At 40.5% G+C, this 14,863-nt stretch overlaps 1 protein-coding gene and 3 non-coding genes across 4 annotated transcripts in view; 2 read left to right on the plus strand and 2 right to left on the minus strand.

Annotated features, from left to right (window-relative positions):
• Nucleotides 1-14,863, minus strand: part of LOC109421249 (centaurin-gamma-1A) — a 560,936-nt gene that overhangs the window by 194,028 nt on the left and 352,045 nt on the right. The gene's annotated exons all lie outside the window — the stretch shown is intronic.
• Nucleotides 145-218, plus strand: Trnan-guu (transfer RNA asparagine (anticodon GUU)). The gene has a single exon. It is a non-coding gene; the product is annotated as a tRNA-Asn (tRNA).
• Trnak-cuu (transfer RNA lysine (anticodon CUU)) lies at nt 1,586-1,658 on the plus strand. The gene has a single exon. It is a non-coding gene; the product is annotated as a tRNA-Lys (tRNA).
• Nucleotides 2,301-2,372, minus strand: Trnam-cau (transfer RNA methionine (anticodon CAU)). The gene has a single exon. It is a non-coding gene; the product is annotated as a tRNA-Met (tRNA).

A 14,863-nucleotide genomic window follows, 5' to 3' on the forward strand; every position in this document is an offset into this window, starting at 1 on the left:
CAAAAAATCTTTGGAAAACTTAACACACTTTCCGTGACAACACAAAGAGAGGATCGATGAAGAGAAATCGAAAATGTCAGTTAGGCCCTAATGAAGAATCAGTGTTGATAAAGTCCAAGGGAAAAATTGGCAATGGTTCGCATCGCCTTCGTGGCGCAATCGGTTAGCGCGTTCGGCTGTTAACCGAAAGGTTGGTGGTTCGAGTCCACCCGGGGGCGAAAATATTTTATAGGTAGTTGTAATGATGTGAATAGAGTATCTAAAATCAAAATCGACTGGTACGGTACCTGGATTGGTTGGTGGTGGATCAGTGAGAGAAAATGTCACCCACAAACATGTCATGACATTTTTCAATTCTACCATTTTCTGTGCGAATCTCTATCCGTAATTATCAGTCATGCCATGACTGACAATTCTCAGGTCATTTTGACATATGTTACATGAGAATGAAAATGATGGCAATAAGGTCGATAAAGTAGAACATATGGTCTGTCTTTTTCGTGCATGTGTGTGATGTGTCAAAATTCTTCATTACACTAACAAAGCTAGCCATGAAAATGTTTGACACTTCTCAGGTCATTTTGACAGACCACACACCTTCTCGAAAAAGACGGATCGTATATTCTACTTTATCGATATTGTTGCCTTCATTTTCATACTCATGTTAAATCTGTCAAAATGATCTGAGAATTGTCAGTCATTTTGAGGTTAGGTTCGTTGCTGTAATAAAGAATTCTTCATTACACCAACAAAGCTAGCCAAGAAAATGTTTGACACTTCTGAGGTCATTTTGACAGACTACACACATGCATAAAAAAGACGGATCATGTATTCTACTTTAACATGAGCATGAAAAGGACGGCAACAATGTCGATAAAGTAGAATCTATGATCCGTCTTTTTCGTACATGTGTGTGGTCTGTCAAAATAACCTGAGAAGTGTCAAACATTTTCATGGCTAGCTTTGCTGGTGTAATGAAGAATAAAGAATTCTTTATTACACCAACGAACCTAACCTCAGAATGACTGACAATTCACAGGTCATTTTGACAGATGCAATATGAACAAGAAAAGGACGGCAACACGATCGATAAAGTAGAATATATGATCCGTATTCTGTCAAACATTTTCATGGCTATATGATAATTGAATTTTATTGGCTTTTCTCGGTGAACGTAATACTACTCAAAGAAGGAGGGAGTAACGAAAGTAATGAAAGAAACGGTGGATAGAATCGCAAGTGTGCGACGAGAGAAATTGAATAGAAGTTGAAAATTAACAGAGGGCCATAATTGAACAACACAATCACAACGACGACCCCTTTGCCTAACGTCCTGGGTTTGAACGGCTAGGTACTAGTAGTTTGATGATGACTACTAGCCCTAGACAGGCAAAAAGATCGTGGTTGTGATCTGTTAAATGTTGTTCGGCTTTGCTTTTTTTCATGGCTAGCTTTGTTGGTGTAATGAAGAATTACCTGAGAGGTGTCAAACATTTTCATGGCTAGCTTTGTTAGTGTAATGAAGAATTCAAGCAAATTAGTAAAGAAAAAACAAGTATTTAACACTATTCACCACGATGCACAAGCCCGGCTAGCTCAGTCGGTAGAGCATGAGACTCTTAATCTCAGGGTCGTGGGTTCGAGCCCCACGTTGGGCGCTGATTTATTTTACGCATCAGTTTTACAAACTGATACTTAGCGAAGGAGAAAAAATGAATGGTACCTAATCTCTTAATTAAGATTTTCAGAAGATTTATTTATTTGAGACACGGTGTCAAATATTTGACAAGGAATGAACACATCTTTTTTGACACTAGAAAATTGGATCGAATCAATCCAAATGTTTGAACACTGATTTATTTTTGCTCAAACATTTGACTTTGAGTACACACTAGCATCATAAATCCCTTATCAATCGAATTGAAAATTTTTTCAAACAGAGATATTCTAAATTTTTAAATGATTTACACATCTGTGGAACATAACGACACGAATGAATAAAACCACTCTCACCTTCACCTTCACCTTCAACCTTCAAGTCAGTCATTCAATTAGGGTACACCGGGGCAAGTTGAAACGGGTGAGGCAAGATGAAACACGAAGTTTTGAAACAGATTTCAATACAATTTGGTAATTTATCCTTCGTTAAAAGATTGTTTGAATCAACAACTATGCGTAATGCGATTAAACTGTTTATCATCATTTGCTGTTTCATCTTGCCCCATCCGTTTCAACTTGCCCCGGTGTACCTTAAATTTTCAGAGCAATACACTTCATCCGACGTCATAAAAAAATCGAGTTAGCAGAGCGTAGTTTCGATCTACGGACCTCTGGGTTATGGGCCCAGCACGCTTCCACTGCGCCACTCTGCTCAGTTGAAATCACTTTCTGTTACAGCCATACAGATTCTACAGCCGAATCCGGCGATTTCTCAGCTCTAAAACGAAAATCGACAACGTTCACTGCTCGACTAACAAAATACCCCTACATACACGCGTACACATGTGTACAAAAGTAGGTAGACGGAAAGCAACCCCCCTGAACGAACGAACGAACGCCAGAAAAGCAAAGCGAAGGGGCTCGTACTCACAAGCAAAACGCAAAAATAAAATCGATGCGATGATGATGATGGAAGCAGGCTTCCGAAGAACACACACACCGAAACGAAGGAAACACGAGACTTTTGCGCCACCACAGCTAGAAACGAGCCGACCGAACGCCGAGAGGGGTTGAATAAATTTGTGCGCTCCTCTGATGGGTTGCAGACCAGACGTGCTTTGAACTGGGATGGGAGACGACGAAAAAAAATCAACATAACCTCAAATAAGCGTTTGAACACTCGGTAGATCAGCAAGGAACGAACGAGTCCACAGAGTGGTGGAAGTGCTCGAATGTAGGTTGATTTGATACGGAACGAACGACGACGAAAACGACCGTCTTGGACGACGGTGATAGGAGTTGATGACGCAATCCGGTGTCACTGCTCGTTTTCGGCTCTCCACTCCACCACACACCACTAGCAGCTGATGGAGTGAGTGTTGATAAGGCGATCATCACCATCGCATCGCCGAGTCGGTTTAGTTTTGAATTGAAATGGCAAAATGACGAAGGTGGGTGGGTGGATGTACGATTATCGAAGTCAAGTTCACCGACACATCGTCAGTCGTAGGTATCGTTCGAATCGAACATTGCGCTTTCGATTTCTTGGATTAGTCAGTCACTGACTGACTGGAGTGTCGTTGAATGAGTAGCATGACGAATAGAGGGTGACACCAGCCAGCAAGTGCATAAATTTGCAACTTTAATATTAATCGATTGCTCAGAGCTCTGTCAGGGTTGGGATTAAGATGACTGAATGTGATGCAATCGTTTTTGGGAGATGAGGTAGATTGATGATTCATCGGAAAATTTTGTTTTAGGTCTGTATATTTTAAAATTCGTGGGTGATACAATTCTAGACCGCTGTTATAAGGGTTACCTTATTCTAGTCCAATACCAAAGAAGGTACACCCGAGCAAAGGCGGATAACAAAATGATAACAAGTTCTGTTACCTGGTTATCATTCGTTTGATAATTGAGTTTGTTATCATTTAGGTTGAATTAAGAGCCAACATAACAAAAATGGTAACTCAAATTTACTCCACGAATACCAAAATGATAAGAAGTTAAGTTATCATTGAGTTCAAGTTGATAACTAATTGTGTTATACAATATTTTATTCAAAATTACATTTAGTTATCAACATGAAAAAATACAGCTGATTGATAACAGGTTTTGTTATCATTAAGTTATCATTCCGAGCTATTTTATCGACGAAAATAGTAAAAATCTACTTTATCGACATGGCCAGCAGTTGAAAAAAGTTTCTTATAACTATAACCCATGTTTTCAACTATTGCGCGAAGTGGGTCTCGAACCCTGATCGAGTGATTATCGATCGCAGCCGATAGCCCCTATACCAACGGGACTCAGTGAGAGGGAGAGTGGTTGAAGGCTACGCTTTCGTACTGCAGTCGCATTGAAGATGGAAAGCGGAATCTATTTTTAGATTCGAGGTCCACCCTCAGTTCTGGAAAAGATTTGAAATGTGCGTTTGAAACTGATAACATATTTTGTTATTATTTAGTATTTTTATGTTATCGTGGTAGATCAACATTATTGGTAACTAAATTTGTTATCATGTCATTATCATCAATTGGAAAAGATGATAACAAAAATAACAAGATGATAATACCGATAACATAGTTTATTATCAAAGTGATATTACTTAGTTATCCGCCTTTGCTCGGGCAACTATTGAGGATTAGGACCAATTCGATTCATAGTTGACAGTACACTCTCGTCCAGTACAGACGTGTTTCAGCTCTTAGCTTTTGCTCCGTAGTAGCCTATTGTTTTAGCCTACGTGCTTTGTTCGCGCTTTGATCGTAGCTCATTGTTGAACCGCCATAGCGTTTTTATCCCAACGTGGGCCCACACACGTGATTTCAGAGGTGTAAATTTTTATTGGCCGGGTTTTGCCGCATTTCTTCTTCGGTGTACGCGTTCGATTTTAGTCGGACATATTCATAAACTCTAGTTTTCGGTTTTCGTTAAGTTTGAGACCCACACAACTAGGTGTATAGCTGCAAGCAACGTGTTTTTCCGTCTCGCCAGCATGGCGCTGGCGAACGGGTTTGCCCCTCATTTCGGGGACCCAGGCGGGTCCGGAGGTGGAAGCCCGACGAACCTGTTTAACGGTGAGTATACAGGACGACGATTGCCAGACTTCATGGATCGCGATGGAACCTCAGGACCACTCCAAATTCTAAGAATGCAAGCTGTCAACGGTTCACTACCAAACGACCCGTTTCTTCTGCGGCTATCCGTCGAGAAATGTATTGGAGGACCAATCGCTGGAGCATACAAAGAGAACAAAGGGCTCTCTTATGTCCTTAAAGTACGGAGCCACGTGCAATTCAAACGTCTTCTGAAAATGGCACAGTTGAACGACGGCACAGCGATCCAAATCTCCGAACACCCGCAGCTGAACCAGTCTAAATGTGTTGTTTCTAACTACGATTCGATCGGACTCTCCGATGACTATCTCCGAACACAACTGTCGAACCAAGGCGTGAAAGACATTCGACGGATTAAGAGGAAAACTGCTGAAGGCAATTGGGAAAATACTTCTACCATAATTCTCACCATAGCCGGCACAGTAATCCCACCGCATATAGATTTCGGCTGGTCTCGCTGCAAAACTAGAAATTTCTATCCATCGCCTATGCTATGTTACCGGTGTTGGGAATACGGCCATACAGGTAAGCGATGCCCACAGCCTTTTCGTGTGTGTGGCAAATGTAGTAAGGTTCATCCCGAAGACAAGATTGCCCGCGCCATTGAAACTCCAGAAGAGACGAATGCTATAGCTGACTCACCGAAAGACCGCCCATCGTGCACCAACACTCAATTTTGCAAGGTTTGCCAGGTGGACGATCATGCAGTCTCAAGCCGAAAATGTCCCACGTATCTGAGAGAAGTCGAAATCCAACATATTCGAGTGGACATGGGAATATCTTATCCCCAAGCACGACGAGAGTTTGAGAGCCGACATGGTATCAACAACAGCAATCAGTCCTATGCAGGGGTCGTTACTTCCAGCAAAGATAAAGAAGTTGAAAATCTAGTGGCTACGGTTAAACAATTGCAAGCTGACGCCAAACTGAAGGACCAACGTATCGCAGAAATGGAGAAAAGTCTTCAAAACCGCAATGTCGGCGACCGGATAGACACGGTCCAAAAACACGGAACCATTGAAGAACTCGTACGTAAAGTTTCTGAACTCTCAGCAACGGTTTTGAGACTAGAGAAAGCCCTGGCAACGAAAGATGTAGAGATTGCAAAACTCCGAGCACGAAAACCCAGCTTCGAATGTCAAGACAGTAACTCTGTGGTCTTCATACCGGAGACACCAGCTACTCCCAACTCTCCAAATCGCTATACTGACACCCTGCTTGCCGAACAAGAAGTAACCGACTCCATAGTAACGGACCCATGCGCAGAATGGTTCACTACAAAGAATCAAAATGAGTCAAATCCCACCAGAAATGGAAGGGGTAGGCGAAAGAAACAAGAAGAATACATCGAACATGACGATGATGGATCCGACGCAAGTATGAGTACCGCTCGCTCTGGAGCCTCAGGAGACACGGCGGCTTCAGGGGACACCCGTTCAACAAGTACGACAAAACGAAACCACCCCAAAGCTTCCAATAGCAGTGACTCTCAAACCCTCTCTCCAAAGGCCAAGAGAAAACCAAGTAGTCGCAAGACACGCGGGAGGAGTACAAAAAAGTAAACCATATGCAGTTGTTCAGTCCTCCACATTAACATTCGACAACCTGTACAGTAATCGGTAACCTCACCATCTTCGATCCTAACTTAACAAACGAAGATTGCAAAAACATGGAGTCGACTGAACAAACTTGTAGATCCAACAGGCTAACACCCACGCAAGACCATAACAACTCTCCGAAAAGATATCCAACCAGAAATCATAAACCTACACGATTCAGATCCAACACCTCAATACCATCACTCGAAACTCCCAGCTACTTCCCACCACTTGGTCCGGAAACAACAAGTTGTAATCTGTACGATCTGCTTCACAAAACACGCTACGGAAACACTGCCGTCATAGTGCCAGGTCCGTCGGGCCTCACCAGAAAATCTAACCGGAAACCTCGTTCAGCCGAAGTTAAACAGCCAACCATAGACAGCCAGCAACTAGTACACACCGCTCCGTTATCTTTGGACCCCAACCCGGGACCCATCGTATCAACCCCGCCTGATGTGGATATTATAACAAGTTTGCCCATCAACAATCATGTAAGTTACTCTTTTCCTTATTCCGCAGTGAGTGACGGACAGCCTCACTATCCTTACGAGCCTGTAATAAACCCTACTAACAAATATAATCTACTTTTACCTCCGCCACCTCGGTCCCTAGTACCTACATCTGTGATGTCCCCAGAAAGGATTAGACTAGACTCAAAGTCAAAAAAACAAAGCACCTTTGCTTTGCAATGGAATCTAAATGGTTTTATTAATAATCTTCCTGATCTTGAGCAGCTGGTACGGGACGAACAACCCGCACTAATAGCTCTCCAAGAAATACATAAAGTCACCCCCTTAATAATGAATAATACTCTAGGTAAAAAATACAAATGGACTTCCAAAGTCGGAACAAATATCTACCATTCAGCGGCACTCGGAGTTGCGGCGGAACTTCCGCACTCAGTAATTCAACTAGATACCGATCTCCCCATCGTTGCCGTCCGTTTGTCTTGGCCGTTTCCGGTTTCAGTAGCCTCTTTCTATATACCAAACGGAAAGATACCGGATTTACGCAACCAAATGACAGAAGTAATAAAAAAACTTCCGAGTCCTATTATGCTTCTTGGTGATTGCAATGGACACCATCAATCTTGGGGAAGCCCCAGGAATAATCACCGTGGGTCGACACTGACTGAACTAGCCAATGAAAATGGACTAACCATCTTAAATGATGGATCGACAACATTTGCTAAAGGTCAACTTGAGTCTGCAATTGATATATCATTAGTTTCTGCGCATTTAGTACCCCATTTCCTATGGAAAGCAGGCACGGATCCTCTTGGAAGTGATCACGTTCCCATAACTATAGACCTCAACGATAGTCCACCAGAAACATCAAGGCGTCCCCGTTGGCTCTTTGCCCAAGCGGATTGGGCAGGATTCCAAACCAGTATCGAAACTGCTTTAGACCGATCAACCATCGATTCGATATCGGACTTCTCGAACGTGATCGCTGAATCTGCAAAACCTTTCATCCCTAAAACAAGCTCAACACCAGGCCGCCGAGCTCTTTACTGGTGGAACCAGGATACGAAGGCAGCGGTCAAGTCCAGACGGAAAGCCCTTCGAGCGGCTAAGCGCCTACCCCATGGACATCCCAGACGAGAAGAAGCCTACCAGCTCTACCACGATAAACGTAATACCTGCCGCCAAACCATTAGAAATGCAAAAGAGCAGTCGTGGTCAAGATTCCTTGACAGTATAAATGACCAACAGTCTTCTGCTGAACTATGGAGAAAATTCAATGCCATACAGGGCAAACGAAGAGTCAACGGAATGGCTCTCAAAATCGGAACCGTTACCACACGAAACCCAGTTACAATAGCTAATGCTCTAGCAGACCACTTTGCGGATCTGTCCTCCTTACGTGCCTATCCAGAAGCTTTTCTAAAGCGACACCCTTCACCAGAAAACGTAATTCACAGATTTCACATTCCTCCAGATCAGGGACAAGAGTTCAATCAACCTTTTACACTAAAGGAGTTGGATTTTGCTCTGAAAAAATGCAAAGGCAAATCGGCAGGATCTGACGATATAGGTTACCCAATGTTAAAAAATCTTCCAGCTTCTGGGAAGCGTACTCTACTACAACTTATCAACAAGGAATGGAATGCCGATACATTACCAGAGAGCTGGCAGCATAGCCTTGTAATACCTATCTCTAAACCAGGGGGAAATTCTAGCGACCCAAAAAACTTTCGTCCCATCGCCCTAACAAGTTGTGTTTCGAAAGTTATGGAAAAAATGGTTAACAGAAGGTTGATCCAATATCTAGAAGCAAACAGCAAACTAGACCAAAGACAACACGCGTTTCGGCCGGGTCAAGGCACTGGAACCTATTTTGCTACCCTTGGACATGTACTAGATGAGGCACTAAACTGCGGAGAGCATATCGAGATTGCTGCCCTGGATCTTGCAAAAGCGTATAATAGGACATGGACACCCAGAGTTCTTCAACAACTGGCCGATTGGGGAGTTACTGGACATATGCTGTCTTTCATAAAGAATTACCTTTCTAAACGATCTTTTCAGGTCCAAATAGGAAATCAACGATCTCGAATAGTTCGCGAAGAAACTGGAGTCCCTCAGGGCTCAGTAATAGCAGTTACGCTGTTTTTAATCGCTATAAATGGAGTATTCGAGTGCCTCCCAAAAGGCGTGTTCATTTTCTTATATGCTGACGATATCGTCATTGTAGTGGCCGGTCAAAAACCTAAAATTATTCATCGCAAACTCCAAGCAGCAGTCAATGCTGTAACAAGATGGCTAGTTTCCGTTGGATTCGATATCTCCGCTGAAAAAAGCTACCGTATGCATATATGCCGTCATAAACATCGCCCACTAACTAAACCGATAAGCATCAATAAAGTCAATATACCCACGAAGAAAACACTTAGAATACTTGGAGTTACTCTAGACCGTACTCTCAGCCTAAAAGAACATTTTAATAATGTTTACGCTAGCTGCAAAACACGGGTGAACCTATTGAGAACAATATCGCGTAACCGCACTAGAAGTGATAGACGTTCTCGCATTAGAGTCGCAAAGGCCATCTTGAACAGTAAAATCTTCTATGGTCTGGAGCTAACTTGCATGGCGTCGGAAGAACTTCTGAAAAGAATGGGGCCAATATACCATGGAGCGATAAGGGTAATCTCGGGGCTCCTTCCGTCAACACCAGCCACGTCTTCCTGTGTCGAAGCTGGTGTCCTTCCTTTGGAGTATTTCACAGCCTTAGAAATTGGTTGCAAAGCTGTCAGTTTCGCTGAAAAAACAAAAGATGATGGGTCGGAGGCATTCACAATTCGTGAGGCCAACCGTATCCTACAAAGTTTGGCCGGCGTTGAGCTCCCTCCGGTGAGCGGGGTTCACTGGTGTGGATCTAGGAGCTGGCAGACTCCCCTACCCAAAGTCGACAACTTTTTCAAAAATAGATTCAATGCAGGTTGCAATCAGGCCAGGATCAAATCGGCGTTCGCAGAAAGAATAGCCACGAAGTATAAAAAGTTTGAAATAGTTTATACTGATGGTTCAAAAAGTGGAACCAGAGTTGGCATCGGCATCTACAATGACAAATTCACAGAATGCTATAGGCTTAAAGGCAACTGTTCGATTTTCTCAGCCGAAGCCGCTGCTATTTTCCAAGCGGCAAAGTGTGCAACACCCAAACCACTTTTGATAGTGTCAGATTCGGCTAGCGCTTTAGAGGCCCTGACATCGCAATGTCCAAAACATCCGTGGATTCAGGCCATACATATGGCTATCGAGTTCAGAAACAGTGAAACAGTCTTTACTTGGGTCCCAGGACATTGCGGGATACAAGGTAACGTAGAGGCAGACCGCCTTGCTAATCTTGGACGAACCGGTGCATTCCTCACCAAAAGAGCGCCTGGACAAGACATTAAGGCATGGGTTAAAAAAACAGTTCACTTAGCCTGGGCCGAAAAGTGGAACCAAGAAAGATCACTTTTGACCCGAAAGATTAAAGGCGAGACCACGGAGTGGGTCGATCGTCTCTGTCGCAAAGAACAGGTCACACTTTCGAGGCTCCGTACGGGGCATACTCGATTGTCGCACAATATGGGAAGTGGCCCTATCTTCAAAATCATATGTGACACTTGCAACACTCCTAATTCGGTTGAACACTACATTACGGAATGTTCTAAGTTCGAAGCTCTTAGACAGACACATCAAATTGGCAGCATCCGATCTGCGCTTAGAAATGATGCTGCAGCAGAAACCGAGCTGATTGCGTTTCTTAAGGAGGCTGATCTATATAAAAATATATAAACATCGCAACAGCCCTGTAACCGTACCCGTCGGACAGAAACTTCTAAACACGCGAAACAAAACAAAACTAACACCAAACGAGCTCAATAAAGTTGAACAGCAGCAGACACTTACTGTTGAAACGAGATGTCTAAGAAATGGGTTGCTAATCAATGGCGATTTTTACATGCCGCTCTCCCCTATATGCGGGGGTGTTTACACATCCCAATTAACTGCAATTTCTGCATTTTCGTTCGTTAAAACTATAGGATTCTTGTTTCACAAATTTTCTAGTACCTAGAACATAAACAATCAAACTTCTTTTCTTTTGAGTTTTTGACAGTCTTCACCTAGCAACGAAAGCGAATGCGAGCTGCCTGCCATCTTGTGACTGATGAGAAAAACACCTCCCGTTGACGCTTGTGTTGTCGCTTTTCCGCCAGTGTCGCCGCCTAGATGTCAACCAGCCCAAACGTATACACACTGAGCGAAATTGGATTCTGATAACGTGAATCGACTAATGTCCGGAATTTAATTATAAATGATGATTTTTAATTTGTAAAACTGTATTTAAAATAACGAATATTTTTGTAGTAACCTCAAAAACAACTCTGAAAAACAAACATTATCAATACTCTGTAAAACAACTCTGTAAAATCTTTGATATGAATCCTTAAGATTCATATTTTTATACAGAGACGAACCAGCCAAGGGCTGAAAGTCTCTTTAATAAAGATATTAATTAAAATAAACCAATTCGATTATGGACTAATATCTGAATCAATATAGACGCGACGCTCCATCCTAAAGTCTTGCGCCGTCCTTGTGACAACTGAAGATAGAAACGGATGGTTAGTTGGATATCTACGAAAGTTACAGAAATCCATGCACTCGGCATAGACATTACTGAAATTTGGATATTATTAAGGGGAAATATCAAGAAATCCCATTTCAATTTTTCATACACATTTCAAAGGCACAAATTTGACGAACGAAGTATCGAACCAAGCTGCTTTTTTATCCTGGCTTTGCTCACTTGCAAGAAGAGCAAGATTATTCAAATCAGGAGCATTTGTTCAAGTATTTTCAAGATTAGTGTTCTTTAGCCTGGTTACCAGGAATTCGATCTAGGGATTTTTTTTCCAAGAACTCCTGGAATATTCTTAGAGGGAATCCCATAGATCCTGAAGGTTTCTTACAAGAAACTCTTAGAAGATTTCTTCAAAAAACTCCTGAAGGATTTCTAGACGAAACTTCTGAAGGATTTCCACAAAAAGCTCATTGAGGATTTTCAGAAGAAACTTCTGTAGAATAAATAACTAAAAAAAAATATTCTGTAAGTGGCACCAGGTGGGCTCCCAGTTGGAAATTCTGGGTGATTCCCAAAAGCAGCTTCTGGAATATTCCCAGAGTGGCGTAGCTAGGAATTTAGGGGCCCGGTGCGGAGCCAAATTTGGGGGCCCCCATGAAAATTACAGATGTACGTATTTTACAATGATAAATCTATACATTTAACTCTCGAATGATTGCGCCGTTGTATTTTGTGCAAAAAGTTTAAAAAATCTCGACTTTTGTACTTTAGCGTGATGCTGGCAGTGTTGGCCAAGAGACTGACGGAAGGTTAAAAATTATTCTCTGTATTTCTTTATGAACTTCTTCGGATATTTCTGCAAGGATACATCCCGGAGTTCCATCAATGAACATAAGATTTATTTTTAAGAATTATGTCAATTTTTTTGAACAATTTTTAACTATGAATTGTACCAAGTAAACCTTTAGGAATTCCTTCAAAGATTGCTTGACCGTTTTCTTTAAAATAAAAACCTTTCTTGAAAAATAATTTGTTTTCAAGAATCTTTTAAGTAGTTAATGCAAAGATGTCATTCAGTATTTCTCTAAGCACTTCTCAGTGTTGTCTTCGAGGATGTTTTCAAAAGTACTTCAGAGTATTTCAAAAGCTTCTTGAAAAGGCTTTATCGAGTATTTCTCGAAACATTGCTTAGGAAGTCCACCATCGATAATATCTCTGAGGATTCATCTAGAAATTTCTTTGAAAAATATATAGATGATCTTTAAGGTTCTCAGTGGCGTCTCGTAGCCTCACTTTTTACCTGTTCAACGACCCTAAAACTTGCATTTAAGAAGAATTCAGGATCATAATCAAATTGAAAATAGACGGAAACGGCTATTCTCGTTATTTTCTAAAACTTACAAGGCAATTTGTTGAGAAAATTCAAGAATATACAGTCGTTGAACAGGTAGATTTGAGGTTGGGGAATCGCCACTGAAGGTTCTAAAAGATGACACAGAGATTTTTTAAGAAATACCTGAAAAATACTACCAATTTTTTTAATGATTCTTCCAAGAAAATACATCGGAATTTAACTAGAGGAAGAGGAATCCTTCTACAATTTCTTCAAACATTCTTCTATGATTTCTTGCAGAAGATCGTGCAAGATCGTGCAAATAATGTTTGATAATTATGCCATAGAAGTTAAGTATTTCTCCATAGATTCTTCAAGGATTTCTCAATTATTTCCACACGTAACTCTTTCAGAGATTTCTCCAAGAATTTCTCTTGGCATTTCCTCAAGCATTCGTCACTCGTCTCGCGTTCTTTTGAAGATTTCTTATGAGTTTTTTTTTCCAAGGATTTCTTCAAAATTTCTTCCAAAGATTCCTTCAAAAATTACTGCAACGCTTTTTTTTGGAAAAAAAAAATCTGTAAGGATTCTTCAAGCAGTTTCTCTAAGGTTTTCCTAAGAGATTAACTCTAGAACTCCTCCAGGAAATTTCCAAATAACCCATTTTATAATTATTTTAAAAAAATCTCCAAATTTTCCTACAGAAGTTCCTCTACGAAAATTCTCAGAGGGATTTCTTAAAGAGTTCTGTAAGAATTCTTTACGAAAAAAAACCTTCTGAAATTCTTCCAACGACTTCTTTAATATCATCAACTCTAGGAAGTTTTTTCAAAGATTCATTCAGAAATTTTTGCTAGCATTCCTCTGGGACCTCTTCAAAAAAGTTCTATTGTGATTTTTTGATCAGACTCCTTCATAGTACTTTTGAGAAACCTTTTGAAAAATCATTCTAAGTTTCCATCAAGCATCTCACTTAAGAAAATTTCACCAGGATTTATTATTGGTTCGTCTAGAAATTCATTCAAAAAATCGATCAAAACATTTTCTGATAATTCGTGGTAGGGTCAACAACATGTCCTAAGCATTCTCACAATCCCAAATTCATCCTAATCGAAAACAAAGCGATTACAGCAATTCTCACTTCCAACAAAAATACGCTTCATTCCTTTGTTTTGAGTAGAATGAAAGTTGGAGCGTATATGATTAAATGGTAAAGGAACAGACACCCCATCTTATCAAATCAAATCTTAAAAAAATCTCTTGAAAATTAATAAAAAAAATGCTTTCAGAATTTCTTTAAGGATCTTGTATGAAACTCCTGCATAAAGCTTTCCTTGTTAAGTTTATTTAAAAAATTCTCCAAGGATTTCTTTCAGGATTCCTATCAAATTTTCTTCAGGAATTTTTCCAAAGATTTCTTTAGTAGTTCATCCAATAAACTCTCCTGCGAATTCTCTTAGAATATCCTAAATTGATTCCATTCGTTTATTTCAAATTGATTTTCCTAGGAATTTTACAAATAATTTAGTACATGAAATTATTCGGGTATTCTATCCCGCAAGGATTCCTTCGTGTATTTGTTTAATTACTCTTGCATGATTTTTTTGGAAAATTTTACGCAAATTCCTCCTTGAAATTCTATGGGAATTCCTCCAATAAGCCATTCAAAAATTCAGGAACTCACCCTTTAGTTTTATTTTATTTTTTTTTTTGTTTTGGAAATTCCTTAGTTAATTCTTTTGAAATTTTCTTCAGCCGTTCCGTTGTAAATTCTTGTTTTTTTTTAATTCGTGAGATTGTATCGCATAGAACTTTAAAAGTAATAACAGACGGATTTCCGTAAGAAATTTTCAAAAGAAATTTCCAGAGGAATTACCAAAGAAATTTCTGAAGAATTACCGGAGAAGTTTTCAAAAAATGCCACCTAAATTTACAAACGCATTGACTAAGGAATTTTCGAAATACATGCCGAATGAATTTCTAATGGAACTATTCAAAGAATTAAAAAAGTAACTAACAGGTTTATTAGCAAAGTGACTGTCGGTGAAACTTTCAATGAAATTGCTAAAATC

The sequence above is a fragment of the Aedes albopictus genome, chromosome 2, assembly GCF_035046485.1.
Source record: "Aedes albopictus strain Foshan chromosome 2, AalbF5, whole genome shotgun sequence".
Classification (NCBI taxonomy): domain Eukaryota; kingdom Metazoa; phylum Arthropoda; class Insecta; order Diptera; family Culicidae; genus Aedes; species Aedes albopictus.